This window comes from Dasypus novemcinctus, chromosome 6 (assembly GCF_030445035.2).
Source record: "Dasypus novemcinctus isolate mDasNov1 chromosome 6, mDasNov1.1.hap2, whole genome shotgun sequence".
Taxonomy (NCBI): Eukaryota; Metazoa; Chordata; class Mammalia; order Cingulata; family Dasypodidae; genus Dasypus; species Dasypus novemcinctus.
This window is the reverse complement of record NC_080678.1, coordinates 610,059-631,631: the sequence shown is the minus strand read 5'-3', so window position 1 is coordinate 631,631 and position 21,573 is coordinate 610,059. Positions and strand designations below refer to the sequence as shown.

Here is a 21,573-nt window from a genome sequence, read left to right as displayed (position 1 = left end):
TCTTGACTGGAAACTTCATGTTTCTTCCTTTTTGTTGGAGAAAAATGGCTTTCACTGGGACACTGAAACTGATTGACGGCAGGCAGAAAATGTATTTATTGAGAAACTCTCCCAACAGAGGGGGCCTGAAGAGAGACTCAGCCCCCTTGTGGAAAGTGCAGATGTGAATTTATGCAGTACATCAATAGATGGGGAAATGTTAGTTCATGGGGAGGGGGTTAGGGTGCAGAGTAAGGTGCAGGGACCAATAGGAAGCCCTAGAGGTAAAAATTTTCCCTGAATGCTGCAGGAGTCGATGTTTCCTTTGATCTGTAGGGATTTAAAGTGTTTGTAAATAGTGAAGGTTTCCATCTCCCTCTCCCTCTGATATGCAAGTAGATGTAGTAAAGATCTCCATCTCCCTCTGATATGCAGAGGGTGAAGATCTCTATCTTCCTTTATACTTGTCTCTATGTGATTTCTTTGTTTAACCTGTGGGTAAGTGCCATACCCTCAGGCAGGGGGAGGGGGTTTGCCTTTTCCCAATGCATTTCAGGGGAAACTGAGCTACAGCTCAATTATTGCAAATCTCTAACACTTTGATTTCCTAGATGATGTAAAACAGCTAATGTGATTTCTCTTCTCTTGTCTTAAATCCCTTTGCAGATCAGCATCCCCAGAACACACCTGTACTAAATCAAAAACCATGGACCTAATGGCCATCTTCTTCACCAGTGGACCACAGGCTACACCAAGATGGCAAAACACAGCCATGGACTTGACTTATGATCCTCTCTCCCTTTGCAGGAGGAAACAGGACACCACGTGAGAAGCTGGGTCACACATCTGGGACGGGGCTTGTGTGGGTGTGTTCACATGAGCACATGTGCATGTGCTGGTGAAGGAGCTCTAAGTAAAATTGACTCCATTCTGCTTCTCCTTCCTACTTTCTTTGGTTCAGACCTCTGGAGTCTGAGAGGTAAAGCTTGTGGAATCCTAAAGTGTTTTCTGATAGAGACCTTGGCACAACACAGGATGGCTGGAATATTTATGGTATCTGGACACTTTCATAGAAGGTAGGAGGAAATGTGTTTGGAGGCAGCAGGCACTCTGCAAGCCACACAAATGGCAGAGTCATTGTTTCCCTGTCAGTGGCTCCAGGGTTAGGGAGAGACAGAATAGTCTAACATTATAACCTGATGTGACAGATCCCCTCCTCTCTCCAATTATGGGCCAGTCAGACTTAGAGTTTCCCAGACATTAGCTATTTAAGAGGACACTAACTGGACCAAGCCATGCCTCCAAACTAAAGCAAATATCCCATGACTTCTGCATCTCTCCAACTCAGTGAAGCTGTTCTGGTGGACACGTCCCTACCCCCAAAGTTTTCCATGCATCCCCACATCCCTTCCTGCTCTAACCCATCTGGTGCTTATGAGCCAGCTAATGGGGAGAAAGACTGGCTTCAGACCCACCAGACTTGGGTACCAAGGAACTCCTGTTTCTAAGTCAAGTAGATTGGGTTCCAGTACAAATCATCTCTCTTAGCAATCACAGGGTGTAGACCAGTCACTAACCTCACTGATCCTCCATGAGTGTTAGTCCCACTTTACAGAGGAAGAAACATCTGCATGGAAGCATTGTGAGACTTCCAATATCATACAAATGGCAGGTCCAGCATAGGAGTCAAATCCATGCCTTTTGGGCCCAAAGCCCTCACTCTTCACTTTGGGGGGAGAAACCCAGGGATCATAGGAAACTGTGACAAGCTCTAAAGAAACCTGCTGAAACTTGTCATCAAAACAAACCCTAGCCTTCCTGGGTTTTGTAGTAGTCCTAAAGGGGAAATTCTTTGCTTCCAAGAATGAACATGGAAGGGTGATCACACCTTTAAAGCCATCCCCTTTCTCCAAAGTCATAGTTACTGGTGTACCATCTATTGAGAAGATGTCTGCTCTTTTTTTTTTTTTTTAAGTGGCATTTCATTTTTTTCTTTTTTTTCTTTTTTTTAAATTATTTGTTTTTAAAAATTACATTAAAAAAATATGAGGTCCCATTCAACCCCACCGCCCCCACCCCCCACTCCCCCCAAAGCAACACTCTCTCCCATCATCGTGACACATCCATTGCACCTGGTAAGTACATCTCTGAGCATCACTGCACCCCATAGTCAATGGTCCACATCATAGCCCACACTCTCCCACGTTCCATCCAGTGGGCCCTGGGGGGATCTACAATGTCCCGTAATTGTCCATGAAGCACCACCCAGGACAACTCCACGTCCCGAAAACGCCTCCACATCTCATCTCTTCCTCCCATTCCCCAAACCCAGCAGCCACCATGGCTACACTTCCCACACCCACTCCACATTTTCTCTGTGGACATTGGATTGGTTGTGTCCATTGCACATCTATGTCAAGTGGGGGCTTAGATTCCACATGGATACTGGATGCACTCCTCCTGCTTTCAGTTGTAGACACTCTAGGCTCCATGGTGTGGTGTTTGACCTTCTTCAACTCCATGTTAGCTGAGTGGGGTAAGTCCAATAAATCAAAGTGTAGGAGCTGAAGTCTGCTGAGGTCAGGGCCTGGCTATCATATTGTCAGTCCAGAGATTCAAATCCCCTAGATATATCTTACACCCCAGCACCAAACACAATTCCAGTAAAGTAGCATAAAAGGCTTGTGAAAAGAGATCACATCTGAGTCCAGCTCCATCATGCAGAAACACCAGCTCCAAAGAAGGGCCAACTGACATGGCAGTGAACCCCATCTGCCATGACCATAGAACCTGTGGGTCTCTTTAGCCCTCAAAAGGACCAATACCTGGGGTTGTATCTACTTTATCTGTCTCTGAGACTCTGCTCAGGTGTGCATAAGGGCAATCCTTCTGACAACCTCCAGACTCTTTTTTACAGACTCATAGCCATATAAACTCATTTCTCCTTTCCATTTCCCCCTTAATTTAGGTCAAACAGCATTTTTAAGTCCTGTTATTATATGTAGACAGGGATATTCTGCTGGTCCATGTTGAACCTTTAATTCAAGGTCATTTTCTAGTTGCATCTTCAGCTGGTATGTGGTAGTGATCCCTCGGTGCCAGGGAGGCTCATCCCCGGGTGTCATGTCCCACACTGGGGGGAATGCACTGCATCTACATGCTGAGTTTGGCTGTGAGAGTGGCCACATTTGAGTAACATGAAGGCTGTCAGGAGGAAACTCCCAGGCACAGTGCTACTCTAGGCCTTGTTCTTATTGCAGGTGTATAGGCTCAAAAGCATAGCCATTAGTATCAGGAGCCCACTGTTGGGCCCTCTTTCCTTCCTGGTTCTTGCCATTGCACCTGGGGGACTGCCGCTGCTCCCCCAGGGTCCACGACAGTGACCCCCCGGCCAGGGGCCCAGTGATGTCTGATCTTGATGTCACTGTCAACATGGCCTCAAGGGAGCACTGCTCTTCTAGTGACACTATTGCCCAAAGGCAAACATGCAGGTCCTAGCCTTCAATCTCAGGAGCACAACTTTAAGCTTGAATCAAAGGGGAAAAAAAAAATACAGAGAAATGTGTACAGGACCAGTGATGCTCAACTCTGACTGTACAGTGACAATATTCGAGGGGCTTAAAACAAAAACAACAGCAAAAAAACTGCATAGCTGCTTGGGTCCATCCTCAGAGATTCTAGTGAAATTGAACTGGGATAGTCCACAGCAATGGTATTTTTTTAAAGCACTCACTTGAGTACCTTTGTCAAGTCTGACCAACTCTATAAGGGAGATGAGATACATTTCCCTCCAGGAAGCTTCTCTGGGGCCCTGAGGCTTAGCCTCCAAGAAATCCAGGCTCTGAGAGAAAGAGGCAGATATTTAAGGCCAACTTCCAGGTTCCACTCTGATGCCCAACCTGCCATCCTTGGCATTGAGAAATTTCCTTCCAGGGGACCAATGGTATAAAAAAGCAGCCCACTGAACTGCATAGCAGTTCCAGGGGCACATCAGGGGGTGCATTGCTGGACACTTGGTGTAATGTTTCCTAAATTTCAGTCATTCACATCCACTTCCACTATTTTTTTCCTCTATCCATAGCCATCCTTATTACTATTTACCTTAGCTTTCTCTTTAGATCATCTATTTCACTTGGAAACACTTGTAAAAAAGAAAAGTTTACCTGATGAGCCTACATGGGAAACAGTATCACTTGACAAAATTTCAAGCCATGTATCACCATAAGAGTGATACAAACAAAACAATTTTCTTAAATTCTAGTTAAATTTTTCCTGCCAAAATCTCTTATTCTGAAACCTACCCTCTTCCTGGGGAAACAAAGGGAGATGAGCACATTTTTCAGAGTCTCTTCTATATAATCAGAAGAATTGGAAGAGAATACAAAAAAGAATGTGATTAAATGTTGTTAAAATGTTTTTTCATGTACCTGTTAAACAATGTCATCTTTTGCCCAAGGGATGAAGACAAGAAATAGCTTAATAGTCATGTGCATAGGCTATGGAGGGAGATTTACTCCAAATTCCAACCCTTGCTTTGATCAGCTGGGTGACTTTGAGCAAGCTCTTGTGTCTCTCTGAACATCTGTTTCCTCTTCTTTAAAGCAGGCTATAAAAATACCTATTTATTCATCATTATAACACCCAAATGGAAACAACCCAGCTGTCCTTCAACAGGTGAAGGGTTAAACAAACTATGGTATGTGCATTTAGGTATGTGTAGCAATCTGGATGAAACTCCAGAGAATCATGCTGAGCTAAAAGTGGCCAATCACAAATCTTGGATGATTCCATTTATATAATAATCTTGAAATGACACAATTATAGAGATGGAGAAAGGATTACTTATTACCAGGGGCTAGGGAAGGGGATGGGGGGTGAAGGGATAGAGAATAAGGGAATAATGGGTGTGGTTATAAAAGATCAATACCAGAGATTCTTGTGATGTTGGAACTGGTCTGATTCTTGGCCATAGTGGGGGAAACAGGATACGCATGTGATACAGTTTTGTGGGGCTAAATATACACACATACAAATGAGCATGAATAAGATGGACATATCTGAATAACTGGTGGACTATATCCATGCCACTATGTTGTGATGTTGAAATATATTTTTCAACATGTTAATATTGGAGGAAAGAGGGTAAAAGGTACATGGGCTCTCATTGTAGTTTCTTATTACTACATGTAAATCTACAGTTATCTCAAAATTTAAAATTTTACTTTTTAAAAAATACCAGCCTAACCCCTAAGTAAAACCCTAGGCTATTTATTTTTAGGAGCATTTTTTTAGAAGACTATATTTAATAGTAGAGTTATTTTTAAAATGTGCTTTCATCAACTGTGACAAAGGTATCATGCCAAAGCAAGGTGTCACTAGTAGGGTGGTATATGGGAATCCTGTATTTTATGCATGATGGTTCTGCAAACTCACAACTTCTCTAATAGAAAGAAAAGGCCAGCCTCATAGAATTTCTGTGAAAATCAAATAAGACAGTGTTTGGAGAAGAAAATTCATTCAGCAAATGTTTACTGAGAGCACTCACATGCCAGAACTCTATGTGTGCTGAGCTTAGAGCGGTGGATAAAATAAGCAGGGTTCCTGTTCTCTTGAAAATGTTAGTGGTGTGTCATGTACAAGTGAGTTATTTTTCAGTGATCATGAGAATTATCTTTATAACTTCTACTGCTTGAGCAGTAACCTGCATTGAGTGCTTACCTGGGAAGTAAATAGGCTTGGAGAGATAACAAAACTTGCCCAAGTAGCAAAAGGAGCTAGAGGCAGGAGTGGAGACCAGACCTGAGATCCAGGGCCAGGCTCGTCATCTCTACACTGACCCCCTTCAGCAGGGGTGCTCTTATCTTTGCAGGGTGACCCCAAAAAGACAGACAAAGTGGAGTGTGGGAACTTTTACAAAACCGGGGGCAAAGCAGGTATGGATGCAGAGGGCTACTTCTGGTTGCTGGGGAGGAGTGATGACATCATCAATGCCTCTGGGTAGGTGTGGCAAGCCTTGGACCAGTGGGTGTCACTCACACATGTCTGATAGGATATCACCTGCCAAGTCATGCCTCCAGGACTGATGAGGGGACCCTCAGCCTAATTCCATGCAGAGAAGCATGTAAGGGGGCCCTGACCAAGGGGTCCTCTTTTTTGTGCACCTCCCCCAACCCGTGTCCAGAAGAATCAAGCAAAATAAGGACTCAGAGGGACTGAAAAGAGAGCCAGACTCGTAATAAGACATCAGGCAATTTAAGCGGTGGATATGGGAAGGGAGGTTATTCTTGAGTCCCCAGTGGTTGGGGAGCTTATTTTATCTTGTGCTCCTCAAATGGGGTGCAAGATGTCACAATAGAAACAAAGTAATAGCTAACATTTATGGAGTACCTACTAGATAAAGTCTTTCTATCTTTAACTCACTTAATCCATCCTCAATATTATAAAATAGATGCTATCATTTCCCCCATTCTGCAGATCAGGAAACTGAGTCACAGAACAATAAAAATTTTTGCATAGTCTCATAGAGAATACAGGGCAAAGCCTAGACTTGAATGGAGGTTGTCTGACTCCAGGATTTTTTTTAAAAGGACATTTCTGTGCAACAATATCTCTTGGAAATTGAATTTTTAAAAGTTTCTGTAATAAACGCCGATATAGTGGGAAATAGGATGCAGAATTTGCACAAATATTTTAGATGAAGTTTGAGACTTCCAGGGAATTTCATGCTGGTGGAAGCTGCTTGAGCCGAACACCAGGACTTTGAGAGGACAAAGCATTGGAGATGGTGATGGCAGGAGCCCTGGGAAGCATTGAGCCGTGGTATTTCCTAGCACAGAACGTCTTCCATCTCAGGCCCACGACAGCCAAGTCCCGGGTCTCTGGAAGATGTGACCCCCAGAGTACAAGATTTGGGGCCCAAGTCACCCCAACTCTAGCTCTGCCTCAGCTCCCGGGAAGGAAAGAACAATTGATCTTCAGGTTCCGCCTCTGGCCGACAGAGGTGGAGGACGCCCTGGCGGAGCATCCAGCAGTGGCCAAGTCAGCCGTCATCAGCAGCCCGGACTCCATTAGGGGGGAGGTGACCAAGAGAACAGGGAGGCCACCTTGACCAAGAGCAGGTGAAACTTCCAGCCTAGGACCTGGAGTAGAGGGAGGGCAAAGTGGGTGTGTGCACTTACACGAGTGGGCAGGAGGGGGCACTGTGACCTCACCTGTCGCCCTGAAATGCTTTTGAGTAAGAGGACGATGACAGCTAATATTTAATGAGTGCTTGCTATGTGTCAACGCAGTTAACCCTCATCACAACCGAATGATATAACGACTCTTTTCCTACCCTTTTCTTTTAAACTAGCGGGCAAACAATCCAATTTTAAAAACATATACTCTATTTACAGATAAGGGCACAGATGAATAAAGAGATTAAGCAGTTGTTCTAATCACACAGCTAATAAGTGCAGGGGTCAGAAAGGAAATCTAAGCAATCTGACTGCGGAGAATGCATGTATTGAGTCAACAAGTATTTATTGAGCACCTACTATATACAAGACCCTTATAATAATAAGCTACCAACACATATCAAACATCCACCAGGTCCCAGATACAAAACTATATATACAGTAATAGTAAGAATGATGGTGATATAATCATGAGAGGAATAAAATTTAAGTTGAAACTAACCAGACATCTTACGTGCATAATTTCATGGAGTCTCTTACAGAAACTCTGTGAGAGAAGAAATTTTATTGTCCCCATTTCACTGATAAGGAACTGAGGTTAAGACAGATTCAGTAACTTTGCAAGGCATGGAATGGAAATTGGGTTTGAAGCTGGTCTTACTCTTTTCCAAAGCCAACATTCCCTTGGCCACTTTATGGTTCAACATCAACTTGCTGCTCTGATCATTCAATAACATTTACTTTTTCATAAGTATATAAATTATTGGCCCTCACCCTGAGGCTCCACTCCTGTCCTGCAGGTGGTGAAGGTATGTATTGTCCTGACCCCACTGTTCCTGTCCCATGACCAGAACCAGCTCACCAAGGAGCTGCAGCAACACATGAAGTCAGTAACAGCCCCATACAAGTACCCCAGGAAGGTGAGCTGGGCAGGTGGATCAGGTCTGACCCAGGCTTGACTGCCACAAGTCTGCTAAGGCTGCTGGCTAGAAGCCTAGTAAACCAATGGCATTAGCCTTTTCTGTGTCAGAAGAGGCAATTCAGCTTGGTGGGGGTGGGGGGAGTAGACTTCGATGGAAACCTTTATCCTGTGTCAGACAGAGATGCACCTGGATGCACAATCACCCCAGACACACCTGGGCACACTGGTGTGGGACCCATGGATGCACACCCAGACCCACATGCAGCAGGACAGAGACACGCTGAGGGAAACACACGCACACACAGGTACACACACTCAGGGCTCCAGAAACACCCCGCAGGGCAGACTCACACAGTGGGCACACACAAACACACAGGAATTCCCAAAGGAGCAAATTCACATGCAAAGATACAAAACACAGGCACTTCAGCAGGAGCACACACAGACACACACACACAGGTACAGACACACAGATATGCACAACTGACACACATTCACTGGCAACATGCAGGCACACATACACACCCAGAGATACCTAAACATAGCCGCATGGGAAAGCACACACACATAATCAATACCCTCCCAGATACAAATCTCACACACTCACAAACACAACTCAGACACACAGAAATGCAGGCAGATTACAAAACCGAAACATACAGAGACATGCCCAGGGACACACATACACACTCAGATTCAGACACCTAGACTGACACACACTCAAACCCCTGGGGCCTATGGGATGCCCAGGCAGCCCTGGAACCCACCAAGTTGAGCTATTACACCAATAAACTTTATTTCAAAAGTCTGCACATTTTTAGGATGTCAGTTTGAAGACAATTTCCAATATCTTTTTGGGAACTTAAATATGTAAGGCATGATGTGCTTTTGTTAAGGAAAAACTTTTTGTTTTAGTCCTAAATTGAGTCCTAAAGTAAAAAAAAGAAAAGGTTGACTGGTTGTTGCAGAATGAGAAACAGAAAAGTGTAGGACAAAACCTGAAAGGATGTGGAAACAGTGGAAGGTGATGGAAATGAACATTGTCATAGTTGGTCCTAAGATTTGTAGGTTTATTTATAAAATTATTCATATCAAAGAGTATATTTGTCCAAACTAGAATTTGGTTTTCTCTTTGTTAAAATGATGAAATTTTCTTGGGTTAGTGGTCAGCTGTTGGTAATAAGTGGTAGAACTTCTTAGCCATTTGAGTAATCTTCCCAGAAGGCAAAGATTCTGTGCATTACATTTGACCTTATTAAGAGAAGAAGTCATCTCACGTTTAAAACAATTAAGGTTTTGTTTTTGCTTACACTCATGTTACCTCCTACATTTACTTTGAAAAATATTTTTTTGTCACTTTGGTTAAATAGGGAGCCAACTATTGTCTACCAGTGACATATTATCTGATTTAACCAATTGTTCAAACCTCCTGACAAATTTTGGCATTTTGCCTTCTCAAAGTCAAGCCCCAAATATCTTTTTTATTTCAGTCTGCCTCTGGGGTTATCCAGAGGGTCCCTAGAAAAGCACAAAGGATTTATTCTTTCACCTTATATAAAGAGAAGTGCTAGAAATAGTTTTATTTGATATGTCATGAGTTGCTTGGAAACTGTCAAATTAAAGAGGATTTTCTAACATTCTGTTGGGTAAATTCATATGGGAAAATGTTACAAATTAAATATTTCAGAAATCATATATCCTAGAGCTTTGACAATGTCCTCACTGTCCATGAGGTGTCCTAATACTGATCTACCTGATATTAGATCACAACATGGTGTTGGTCATCATTTTAGCTATTCTTTAAAAATGTTATGTGCCCCAGAAACAACCACATTTCCTTGTCACCTGCATTGTTTTACTATGATGCTTCCCTGAAACTGCTTGAATCAATTACAGGTGAGAGTGTCAACCTCAGCAAAAAAACAAAAACAAGAACAAACAAATTTTACTCGAGAAGCAAGGCAAGTATATGAATCATGTTCCACCTGTCAATTAATAACCCTGGTAAAAGGGTACAGCTGGGGCTGGGCCAAAAATGTCCAGTAACAGGGACCTTTTGAACATCTTTAAATGGACTTTGTGAAGCTCCCCCTGTCTATGGGATGTGAACATGTCCTTGTTTTCATATGTCTATATCTGGATGGATAGAGGCCTTTCTTTGTCACAAGGCTACTGCTCTCACAGCAGCTAAAAACAAAAAACAAAACAAAACAAAACAAAAACAACTACTATGAAATTCCTGTTATGCTCTCAAATGATAGTTGCACCCACTTTACTGTAAATGTAATCAGGTAACCTTACAAGGTCTCACCTATCAGCCAAAAGCTACACTGTCTCTAAACCCTCAATCACCAGGAAAGGTAAAAAGACTGAATGCTATCTTAAAATTTAAATTGGCTAATTTATATGAGTCTCTCTCTACCTTGACCTAAGGGTCTTCTCTTAACCTTGATGACCAGAAAATCTAGACTCTTGAGAGAACACCAGCAGGTCCCCTTTGAAGTCATAATGGGAATACACATGAAGCTCATTATTTCTCCTGCTCTACCAGACCCCAATCTATTACAATCTGAAATTGCTAATTACTGTAAGGGACTAATAGCATCTACCCAATTCCACCATTCAGAAATCCAGGCTCCTTTCCCAAAGGTTTCTCCACAGTAGATTATATATGACCTTCAACCTGGAGAACTGGTATACTGGAAGAGACATTGACAAAAGACTGTTTTAGGACCTAGATGGAGAGAACCTTATCAAGTCTTATTGACCGTCACTACAGCAATAAAACTACAGGGAATTGGTCCCTGGCTCCACATGTCACAACTGAAACATGATCCAAGAACTTGGGAGTTTCCTGCCATTTCAGGCCTCAAACTGAAATTGATAGGAGGATTCTAGAAGCAGACAGCAATGAGGTAGACAGCTTTTACCCAAGCAGGTCATGTCCAAGACCATAGATCAAGACCCTCCTGGATTTTTTTTTAAGATTTATCTTGTTTATTTCTCTCCCCTTCCCCTGTGTTGTCTGCTCTCCATATCCATTTGCTATGTGTTCTTCTGCATCCACTTACATTATCTGGTGGCACTGGGAAACTGTCTTTTTTGTTGCATCATCTTGCTTCACCAGCTCTGCTTGTGTGTGGTGCCACACCTGGGTGGGCTGTACTTTTTTCAGGCAGGGCAGCTCTCCTTACAGGATGCATTCCATGTGCATGGGGCACCTCTATGCGGGGGCACCCCTGCATGGCATGGCACTCCTTGCATGCAGCAGCACTGCACATGGGCCAGTTTACCACATGGGTCCGGAGATCCTGGGGATTGAACCCTGGACCCTACGTATGGTAGACGGACACTCTATTAGTTGAGCAATGTTCACTTCCCCTTCTGGATTTCTTTATTCCCTGTCTCTTCCTTTCAGTCATCTGCCTACATTCTGTTATTCAGCCTATTCCCCTCACAGTGCCCAATCTCCATCCCCAACAATACCCTACCTTTGCCATGACTTTCTTTTATCTTCTCTTTACCCAATTCCCCTTCCTTGAACAAAAGTAATTCCTGGGACTGTGCCCATCCCCCACTAGTCTCAAAATAGGTAGTCCTCTAATAACCACCCCTTCCACTTGTAGACCTTGCTTTGTCAGGAAACATCATACCCAGTCAGCTAGATCTCCTTTTCGGAATGACTCTGGGCTGTGACTTAAGAGTGCCTGAGACTGGGGTTATAATGTGCCCTCTTTAACCCAAGGAATGTGCTATTTTACTAGAAACCAGGCAGATAACAATGGCACTGTGCATAGGAAATGTTCAGTTTCTATATGACAAGACTCCTTTGGCTTTCATGAGTCAAGAGTAGACTGTGGGAGCCAGATCTCCTTTAGAGACACATTTTTCTCCACGGTTTTAATAACATAAATAGTTATTCCACTTAAGGCACAAATTTCTGGTGGTTGAAGGATCAGACAAGGGAAATTGTTGGTTAAGTGGCACCAAGATATCAGAAGATGATGAAGATGATGATTATGGCCCTCATTTTGGAATTTATACCCAATTAGCTCAACAAGCCAGTATCCCATTCCCTTATAGTACTCTCCATAAACTGCGTTGTTTCCAGTTACATAGCTTATGCTGTTCCCCAAATGACTATTTATGATATACTTCCAAAGGAGAAAATTAGACAAATGAGGGCTCTTATGGCATCTTCTCATACTCTAGAGTGAAGAGATTTTGCCAGATGAGATACAGCTCTAAATGGATCCTAGAAAAACCCATTAACTCAGGCTACACTCATAGGGTGTTCTGTTTTGGTATAATTCCCTGTCACTGGAGCAACCTCCTATGTTGGAAGATACACCATAAGATTATTGGAAAAGGTAGTTTTAGAGTTAGAAAAATCTATTGCCCACCTAGGGCAAGTAATCAGGTCATTAGCTGATGAAGAAACAGAACTCCAAAAATGACTCTACAAAATCATCTGGCATTAGACTATATTCTGATTTCCCAAGGAGGTGTGTGTGTACTGGTGGGCACCCAGTGCTGTGTATTTGTAAAAAAAACAGTCAAAAGGAAGTTCACCAAGAGGCAGTGGCAGCAGAAGCCCATGCTAGGGAAGCAGCCAAACCAGCTGACATACCTTCTGAATCTGATTGGTCTGAGTCGTGGTTCATGGGGACCTTAGTTCAGAGATGTAAACATAGGGGTACTTTTTATCTTCTTAATCATAATATTCCTCAGTCGTTATCTGATCTCTCAGCACTTAAATGCAACTACACAGCCAGTAACTCTACAAATGATACAAACCAGTGTGTCAAATGAGATCAGGAGAATCTCAAACTTCAGCCAACCCATGAAATCAACAATGAAATATGAGTGACATTTAGTGGTGAATGAGAGATTGGAAACATCTTTGAAAGGGGGAAAATTGAATATATATATATATATATACATATATATATATCAAGAAATATAAAGAAAGCTTGATATATATATATCAAGAAATATAAAGAAAGCGCTGAAGACCACACAGAGGGGGAAAAAAAATAGGCTACCTTTTGTATCTCACGATGTACAACATATTGTTAATATTATCCCATGATTTTGGTTTCAGCTAGTTTCCAGCTGATCCAGAAGTGTGAGGCCAGATTGCTTTCTGGGGCTAGAGGAGCAAATTACAGGGAATCCTGAAGGTAACTTTCTCCTTTACATCCTAATTTTGCAGTGGGTATGTTAAACGTGGAAAAGCACACTTCAGTTTCCCTTCTGATAACATTCAGGCACGGCAGCTGAAGTCCTTTGATTTCAAATAGAGAATGAATCCCTCGACATTCCTTGGATAAACAGTTCCCAAATCGGGACAAGCCAGATTTTTTACTTTCATCTTCACTGCTGGAGGTTCCTGATTGCAGTCAAGGTTGGAGAGTAATTTATGCAGGACGGTCGAATTCCAAGCTGCACTGAAGTCCTCTGTGTGGAAGAGGTTGTAGATCTGATGGAGAACCTGGTGGCAGAAGCAGGTCGCTTGTGTCTCGTGGGTTTTGGTGAGAGCACTTCTTTTCTGTGGAAATCTGAAGTCTATCCTGGCATTCCGTCCTGCTAAAGAGGGGGTTTTTAATTCTTCAAATGCATGCAGATTTCCTTGTTTTCCCGGCGCTGTTCACAGGCAGGGGGCAGCCCAGCGAGCAGGCTTGCCCTGAGCAGGGCACCTGCAGCGCCCCGGGCAGAGAGAGACCTGGGCGTTGGGAGTTTGAGCGATTCCCAGGACGGCCGCGAGGGGGCGCCGCGGCGGAGGGCGTCCGCGCTCGCCGGTTCTGGCCGCTGGCGCCGCGGGGGGAGTCGGAGTCACCCGCGGCGGCCACAGGTGGGTCCCGCTCGTTGTTCCTGCGGGACCTGCCGCTGTGGAGGCGCGGCCGCACCTCTGGACCAAGTTGGTGCGGGCGGATGGTGGGTCGAAAAGTCGCTTTTTCAGGCCCCAAGGGCTGAGGGAGCTTTCCCGCGGCTCCTCTTGAAACACTTTACTTAAACAGTGATCACAGAACCTTCCACCTTCTGGACCGTTTCCAACTTTTACGATTCAATTTTTAAAAATAATTTACAGGACTAATTTTATTAAATACGTACATGATCGAGGGCCTTGCGCCTCAGAATCATGGACACTGTCGTCTTTCTACTTGTTCAGGATTGTTTCTGGGGAAAAGTCTGGACACAAATTCACAGAAAGGGAAACCAGCGGGAACTGATCCCCAAAATGATGAGACCTTCCAGGGAATGAGTCAGAGACATGAGACTTCTTGGACTCCAGGGAAGGGCAGGATGCCGCTCTGTATACAGGTTTTTAGAACATTGTTTTAATGTTGTGGTGTTTTTTTCTGAGTAGTTTTTAAGTAGGAAAATACTAGAAGAGTAAAGAGTAGGTTCTCAAACTCACAACATTGTTTTAAGTTTAAATATTTAACTTATTCCTAAACCAGGTTCTGTTACAATGCAACCTTTCTGACTTGAACATAAGCACACTCATCAGTAATATTTTAAAAATATATTTCTTACCTTATCTCATTTTCAGTTGAGAGAATTGCCATGTTAAACTATCTGAAATCATTTTTAATTAATTTCATCTTACTGGAACGTCTGTCACAAAACCCTCTGGGCCTTTATTTTTTTAAGAAAAGTTATCAAGCCTACTTCCGATTTCAGATAAATTGCACTGGTAATATTTCATGAATCCATTTTTTAATTTTTTTACAATCAATTATTGATACTGCATGTTGCTTAAAACCACTTAAGATGAAATTTCTACAGTATTAATCAGAATATATAAGAGTTACAGTAGTGGCTGGAAGTCAGATGCATTCATTGAAAATAAATATTCTCTCAAAAATTTAATGCAGAAGGCATTTAATTCATTTTTTTACCTCCACCTCAAAGGTAAATTATGTTTATAATTTCCTTATTTTTTGATATGCCTATTTCCTGTAACATTGATAGTTTTATCCAGTGATTTCTCCTTTTTCCATATCTTTCCTTTTTTGTTTTTCACATTTGGAAAGTATATTCATCCTGAGTGCGCAATTTTTACATTAATCAAACACATTTCTAAAATGACTTTCATTGTTGAAAGCAAGGGGATAGACAGAATAAGTATGCAGCTTTACAAACTGTCAGGTTTTTTCTTAGAAGTCTTCATTTATTTTATCCACAGAGAAGTTGCATCAAAATCTGTAATATATTTGCACCAATATACTCTTGATTTCAGTATAAGGTGTTACTTCCTTTGATATTTTGTGTTAGTATTGAATGAAAGCAAAATGGATATTAATCTGAGAAGTACCCAGATTGTATCGAATCTTGATGTCCATTGGGTATCACATATGATGTCCATATGTGATCACAGCAGGGTGGGGTTTTTGTTTGTTTGTTTATTTTTGACTAGCCTGTCAAACCCACCCAGCCTGGGCAGAACAGTCCATTCAACAAATGGTGCTGAGAGAAGTGGATATCCAAAGTCAAAAGAAGTAAAGAGGACCCCTATCTCACACCTTATTTTTTAAAATACCTCAAATTGGATAAAAAACCTAAATACAAAAGCAAGAACCATAAAGCTTCTAGAAGAAAATATAGGAAAATATCAAGACTTGGTGTTATGTGGTGGATTCTTACAGAAGATAAGAGGAGAACTGAGATGGACAACTAATGTTTAATATATGTTGAAGTATTAATTAACTTTACTGTAAAGGTGTGAAATGGATGGAGTTGATGGGAACACATTCTAATGATTAACAACTGGTTTATAAATGGGAATGTGCCTGAAAATGGTGGTCTAGGGATGTAAATGACTGTCAACAGAAAGTTAGAGAATAATCTAGGGAATGAATAGCACAGTCAACCCAGAGGTGGATGAGAATTGTGGATGATGGTACAGATGCAAGAGGGTTCTTTGTGAGCTAAAGATGTACATCACTATTGCAGGGTGGTGGGAATGTGAAGATGTATGGGAAAAGTACAACTGGAGTGACCTCTGATCTAATATTCATTCACCTATGCCAAAGACGTACTGAGTTGATAATGGGGGAGCATGGAAAAAGTGTGCCAAAAATGTACGCTGTGGACCTAATAATAATTTGATGATATTATCTCAAAATCTGTAACAAATGTTCCACAACAGTGTGGTATGTTGATGAAGGGGTGTTGTTTGGGGATTCTGCACATGTGCATGATTGTTTTGTAAGTTTAAATCTTCTGTCATAAAAGTATATTTTAAAAATAATAATAGGGTAGGTTGGCAGGGCAAATACACTAAATTTAAGGTAGGACTATAGTTAATAGTAAGATTTTTATGATATTCATTCATAATTTGTAACAAATAACTCACACTCAAAGGGGTGCTGATGCAAAGTACCAGAAATCTTTTACTTTTATAAAGGGTATTTATTTGGGGTAAAAGCTTATATTTACAAGGCTCTAAAGAGTCAAGGTACTTTGCCCTAAAGAGTCCAACTCAAGGTACTTTTGCCAACACTGTTGCCACTTGTTGAAGCAAGTTGATCATTGATCTCTGTGAGGGTTCAGTCTTCCTCTTCCTCTTAAAGCTCCATGGGCCCAGCTTCTTCCTGACCTCAGCTGTAGGTTGGAGAGCTCATTTCTTTCTGGGCCTTCTCAGCTGCTCAGGGCTCTGGGCTCTTCAGTTGCAAACTATCAGGTGAATGCCTCTGCTCTATGCAGGGTCCCAGGATCAAAACTGACAAAATTTTCTCTCTCATCTTCTGTGTATCTTCTGTGTATCTTCTTGAGTGAGTGCCCATTTATATAGTCCATCAAGAGGAAAGGAACTTAAATTGAGTTATTACTCTACTGAGGTGGTCAAATCAAAGCCCTAATCTTAACATAATTTAATCAAAGACATCTCAATTGAATGTAATACGATCAAAATATATCACACCCAGAGGAAAAGACCAGATTACAAATATATTCTCTCTTTTTGAAATTTATAGTCTCAAGCTACCACAGTAGGTATTAACAGAAGTGAGTGACAATACTATAAGACTTATGGAGGTTAAATAGCAAAATGGCAGAAGAAAGTCCTATATTATCAATAGTAACTTTAAATGTAAATGGATCAAACTCTCCAGTCAAAAAGCAGAAACTGGCAAAATGGATAAAAAGCATGACCCAATTATATGCTGTCTGTAAGAGACTCACCTTAAATTCAAAGTTATAAGTAGGTTGAGGGTGAAAGGATGGAAAAAACATACCATGGAATTAGTAAACAAAAGAGAGTTGGGGGGGATGTATTAATATTGGGTAAAACAGACTTTGAGTCAGAACAGCTATGAGGGACAATGATGGTCATTATATACTAATCAAGGGGACAGTTCAACAGGAAGATGTAACAATTAGGTATGCTGCTAACAGCAGACCCCAAATATATGAATCAAATGCTGACAGACTTGACAGTTCTACATTAATAGTAGGAGACTTTAACACACCACTCTCAATAATGAGTAAAACATCTAGTCAGAAGATCAGTAAAGAAGTACAGGACTTGAATGATACACTAAAACAAATAGATCTTACAGACATATATAGAACACTTCACCCAACAAAAAAAATACACATTCTTCTCACAGGTACGTGGATCATTTCCAAGATATAGCATATGTTGGGTCACAAAACAAATCTCAATAAATTAAAAATATTGAAATCATATAATATATATGCTCTGACCACAATGGAGTGAAGCTAGAAAACAGTAACAAGTAGAAATGGAAAATTCACAAATGTGTGGTAATTAAAAAGCATACTCTTAAATCAATGGATTAAAGAGGAAATCAGAAGTGAAATTAAGATATATCTTAGGGCAAATGAAAATGGTAATACAACATACCAAAATTTATGGGACACAGCAAAGTCATTGCTGAGATGAAATTATATCTCTAAGTGCTTACATTAAAAAAGAAGAAAGAATTCAAATCAGAGACTATTAGGATTTTCTAGGGAACAGAATCAACAGGAGGTATCTGTAAATAGTATGAGATTTTGTAAGAGTCTTACGACTGTGGGGATGCACAAGTCCAGTTTCCACAAACAGGCTGCAAACCAGGGAATCTGATGAAAGTCCAATGAAGGTCTTTGATGAGTTTCTGGGAGAGGTTAACTGTCCAAAGATGAGGTGGGAAATTCTCTGTGAATGTTGAAATCACTTCCCTTTTAAGACATTCAACTGATTGGATAAATTGTTACTCATTGCTGATGGCAATCTCCCTGGTTGATCGAAGATGTAATCAGCCATCTATACAGTAAACTCACTGATGACTAAAGCTCATAAATGTCCTTATATTAAATTAGCCCAGGACTTGCTTGACCAAAATTACCCTAACCATCACAGAGACCTAACCTCAAAACTTGAAGAACTAGTAAAAAAGGAAAAAACTAACCCTAAATTGAGCAGAAGGAATGAAATAAAGATTACAGTGGAGATATATGAAAGAGAAAAAAAAAGAGGGAATCAACAAAATCACAATTTCTTTCTTTGAAAAGATCAATAAAATTGACAAACCTTTATCTAGATGACAAAGAACAAAAGAAAGATGATATAAATGATGAAAATCACAAATGAAAAGGGAGACATTACTACTGACTGAGCTGAAATAAAAGGTACTATACAAGGATACTGTCAAAAACTGTTGGTCAATAAATTAGATAAACTAGGTGAAATGGACAAATTCCCAGAAATGTGCAAACTACCTATACTGACTCAAAAAGTAATAGAAAATATTAAGAAATAAATTTCTAGTAAAGAGATTGAATCAGTAATCAAAAATCTCCCTGGGAACCTCTTATATTTTTTAATGTAACTTTTTGACCTGAGGAAGAGATGGAAGAAGTTGCCTTGCCAATGTGCATACAGGGCAACATTTATTGCAGTAATAGAAGGCAAAACATCAAAAACAAAGCTTTTTAATTTTTTTAAATTTTTTGATACCCCAATTTCTTTTTACTTTAATTTTTCTAAATCAGTATGTATTCTATATCTAACCTCTAAACCCATCACTGTATCCCATTTTACTGTTAATGGAACCTGACAATATATTGGGCTTCATTTTCAGGGAGATTCGATGGTGGTGGGGGAGGAATACTGGTGTGGGGTGTTATTGGTGGGGGGGTGCATGGTTGGGAGGGAGTTCTCCAGGGCATATGTGTGGGGTGCATAAAAGTGTTTGGATATTTTCATAATGGTTATAGTTGTGAATGATGGTTGGGGGAATGCTGAGCTCCTGCCTGGGGGAGCTCTGTCGTATTCCCCAATGGAACAGCAACAATCCTCTGAGTGCAATGGCTAAGACCAATAAGGAAGGATGGTCCAACAATGAGTCCTTTATGCTAATGACTATGCTTATGGGCCTGTGGGCCTGAAATAAGAACTAGGCCTAGAGCTGTAGGGTGCCTAAGAGTTGCCTCCTGAGAGCCTCCATGTTGCTCAAATGTGACCAGTCTTGAAGCTAAACTCAGCAAGTAAATTCCCCCCAGCGTGAGACATGACTCCTGGGGATGATCCTCCCTGGCTTGAGGGATTACTACCAAGTACCAGCTGATGACGTGGCTGGAGAACAACCTTGAATAAAAGGGTCAACTCAAACCAGCAGAATATCTCAGCCTACATGTAATATCAGAAGTTAAAAATGCTTTTTGACCCTGAATAAAAGGGGAAATGGAAAGGACAAATGAGTTTATATGGCTATGAGTCTCCAAAAAAGAGTTGGGAAGTCATCAGAGGGGTCACCCTTATGCACACCTCAGCAGAGTCCCAGAGAGAGCTAAAGTAGATAAAACCCCTGGTATTGTTTCTTCTGAGAGCTACAGAGACCCACAGGTGGGTCATGGCAGGTGGAGTTCAGTGCTATGTCAGTTGGCCCTACTTTGGAGTTTGTGATCCTGAGTGTGATGGAGTTGGACTCAGGTGTGATCTTTGTTCACAAGCCTCTCCTGTCACTTTTACCAAACCTGTGGTTGGTGCTGGGGTTTAATGTATAGTTGGTGGACCTGAATCTCTGGACTGTCCATGTGATAGCCAGGCCCTGAGCCCCAACAGACTTGCAACTCCTACACTCTGGTTTATTGGACTTATCTCAGCCAGCTAACAGGGAGGTGAAGAAGGTCAACCACCACACCAGGGAACCAAGAGTGCCTACAACTGCAAACAGGAGAATTGCATTCATCCTCCAAGTGGAGTCAAGGCACCCTCTCAATAGAGGGGTGGAGTGGACATAGCCATCCCAGGGTCCATAGAATGGAGGAATAGAGTATGGATTAGAGTGGACTTACTGATACTCTATTCTGGAACTAATGTGATTAGTAGTGGAAGTAAATGTAACACTGAGATGGAGAAAGTGGACATGGTAGCTGCTGAAGGTGGAAATGGGAAGAGGAGATATGTGGGGGCATTTTCAGGACTTGAAGGTGTCCTGGGTGGTATTGCAGGGACAGTTACTGGACATTGTATGTCCTCCCATGGCCCACAGGGTGGACTGGGGAAGAGTGTAAACTGTAATGTGGACCATTGACCATGTGGTGCAGCAGTGCTCAGAGATGTGTTCACCAAGTGCAATGGATGTCCCCTGATGATGGAGGAGGTTGTTGTTATGGGAGGAGTGGGGTAAGGGGGGGGTATATGGGGACCTCATATTTTTTAATGTAACATTAAAAATAAATTAATTAATTAAAAATAAAATAAAAAAGATAAAAAAACAACAGATGGCATTATTATATAATGCTAAGAAACCTGGAGAAATCCTAGTGATAAATGATGAAGACATAAACTATCAGTGGAAATAAATTTCACGACAATAATAAGATAAAATCTCCCAAAATATGGGTGTGTGTATCTTAATGGTTGAGTGCCTGCTTCCCATGTATGAGATTCCAGGCTCAATCCCTGGTGCCTCCTAAAAAAAGCAAAAGAAAGCAAAAATAAATACCTCCCAACAAAAGCCTAGGACCAAATGACTTCACAGGGGATGTTTACCAAACAGTCTAAGAATACTTGATTCCAATTATGTCCAAACTCTTCCAAAAAATTGAAGAGGAAGAACACTCCATAACTCGTTCTATTAGGCCAACATTACCTTTATACCAAAGCTGGATAAAATACCACAAGTAAAGAAACCTACAATCCGATATCTCTTATGAGTATAAGTGAAAAAATCCTCAAAAAAAAAAAAAAATGCTAGCAAACCTCATTCCACAGCATATTAAGAAAATTAGGGAAGCGGACTTGGCCCAGTGGATAGGGTGGCCATCTACCACATGGGAGGTCTGTGATTTAAACCCCAGGCCTTCTTGACCCATGTGGAGCTGGCTCACATGCAGTGCTAATGTCCGCAAGGAGTGCTGTGCCATGCAGGGATGTCCCTGCATAGGGGATCCCCATGCGCAAGGAGTGCGCCCTGTAAGGAGAGCCTCCCAGCGTGAAAGAAAGTTCAGCCTGCCCAGGAATGGTGCTGCACACAC

The 21,573-nt window shown here is 41.6% G+C and overlaps 1 pseudogene; it reads left to right on the top strand.

Annotated features, from left to right (window-relative positions):
* The window catches only part of LOC131278862 (acyl-coenzyme A synthetase ACSM1, mitochondrial-like), a 136,903-nt pseudogene that overhangs the window by 59,443 nt on the left and 55,887 nt on the right, over positions 1-21,573 (top strand).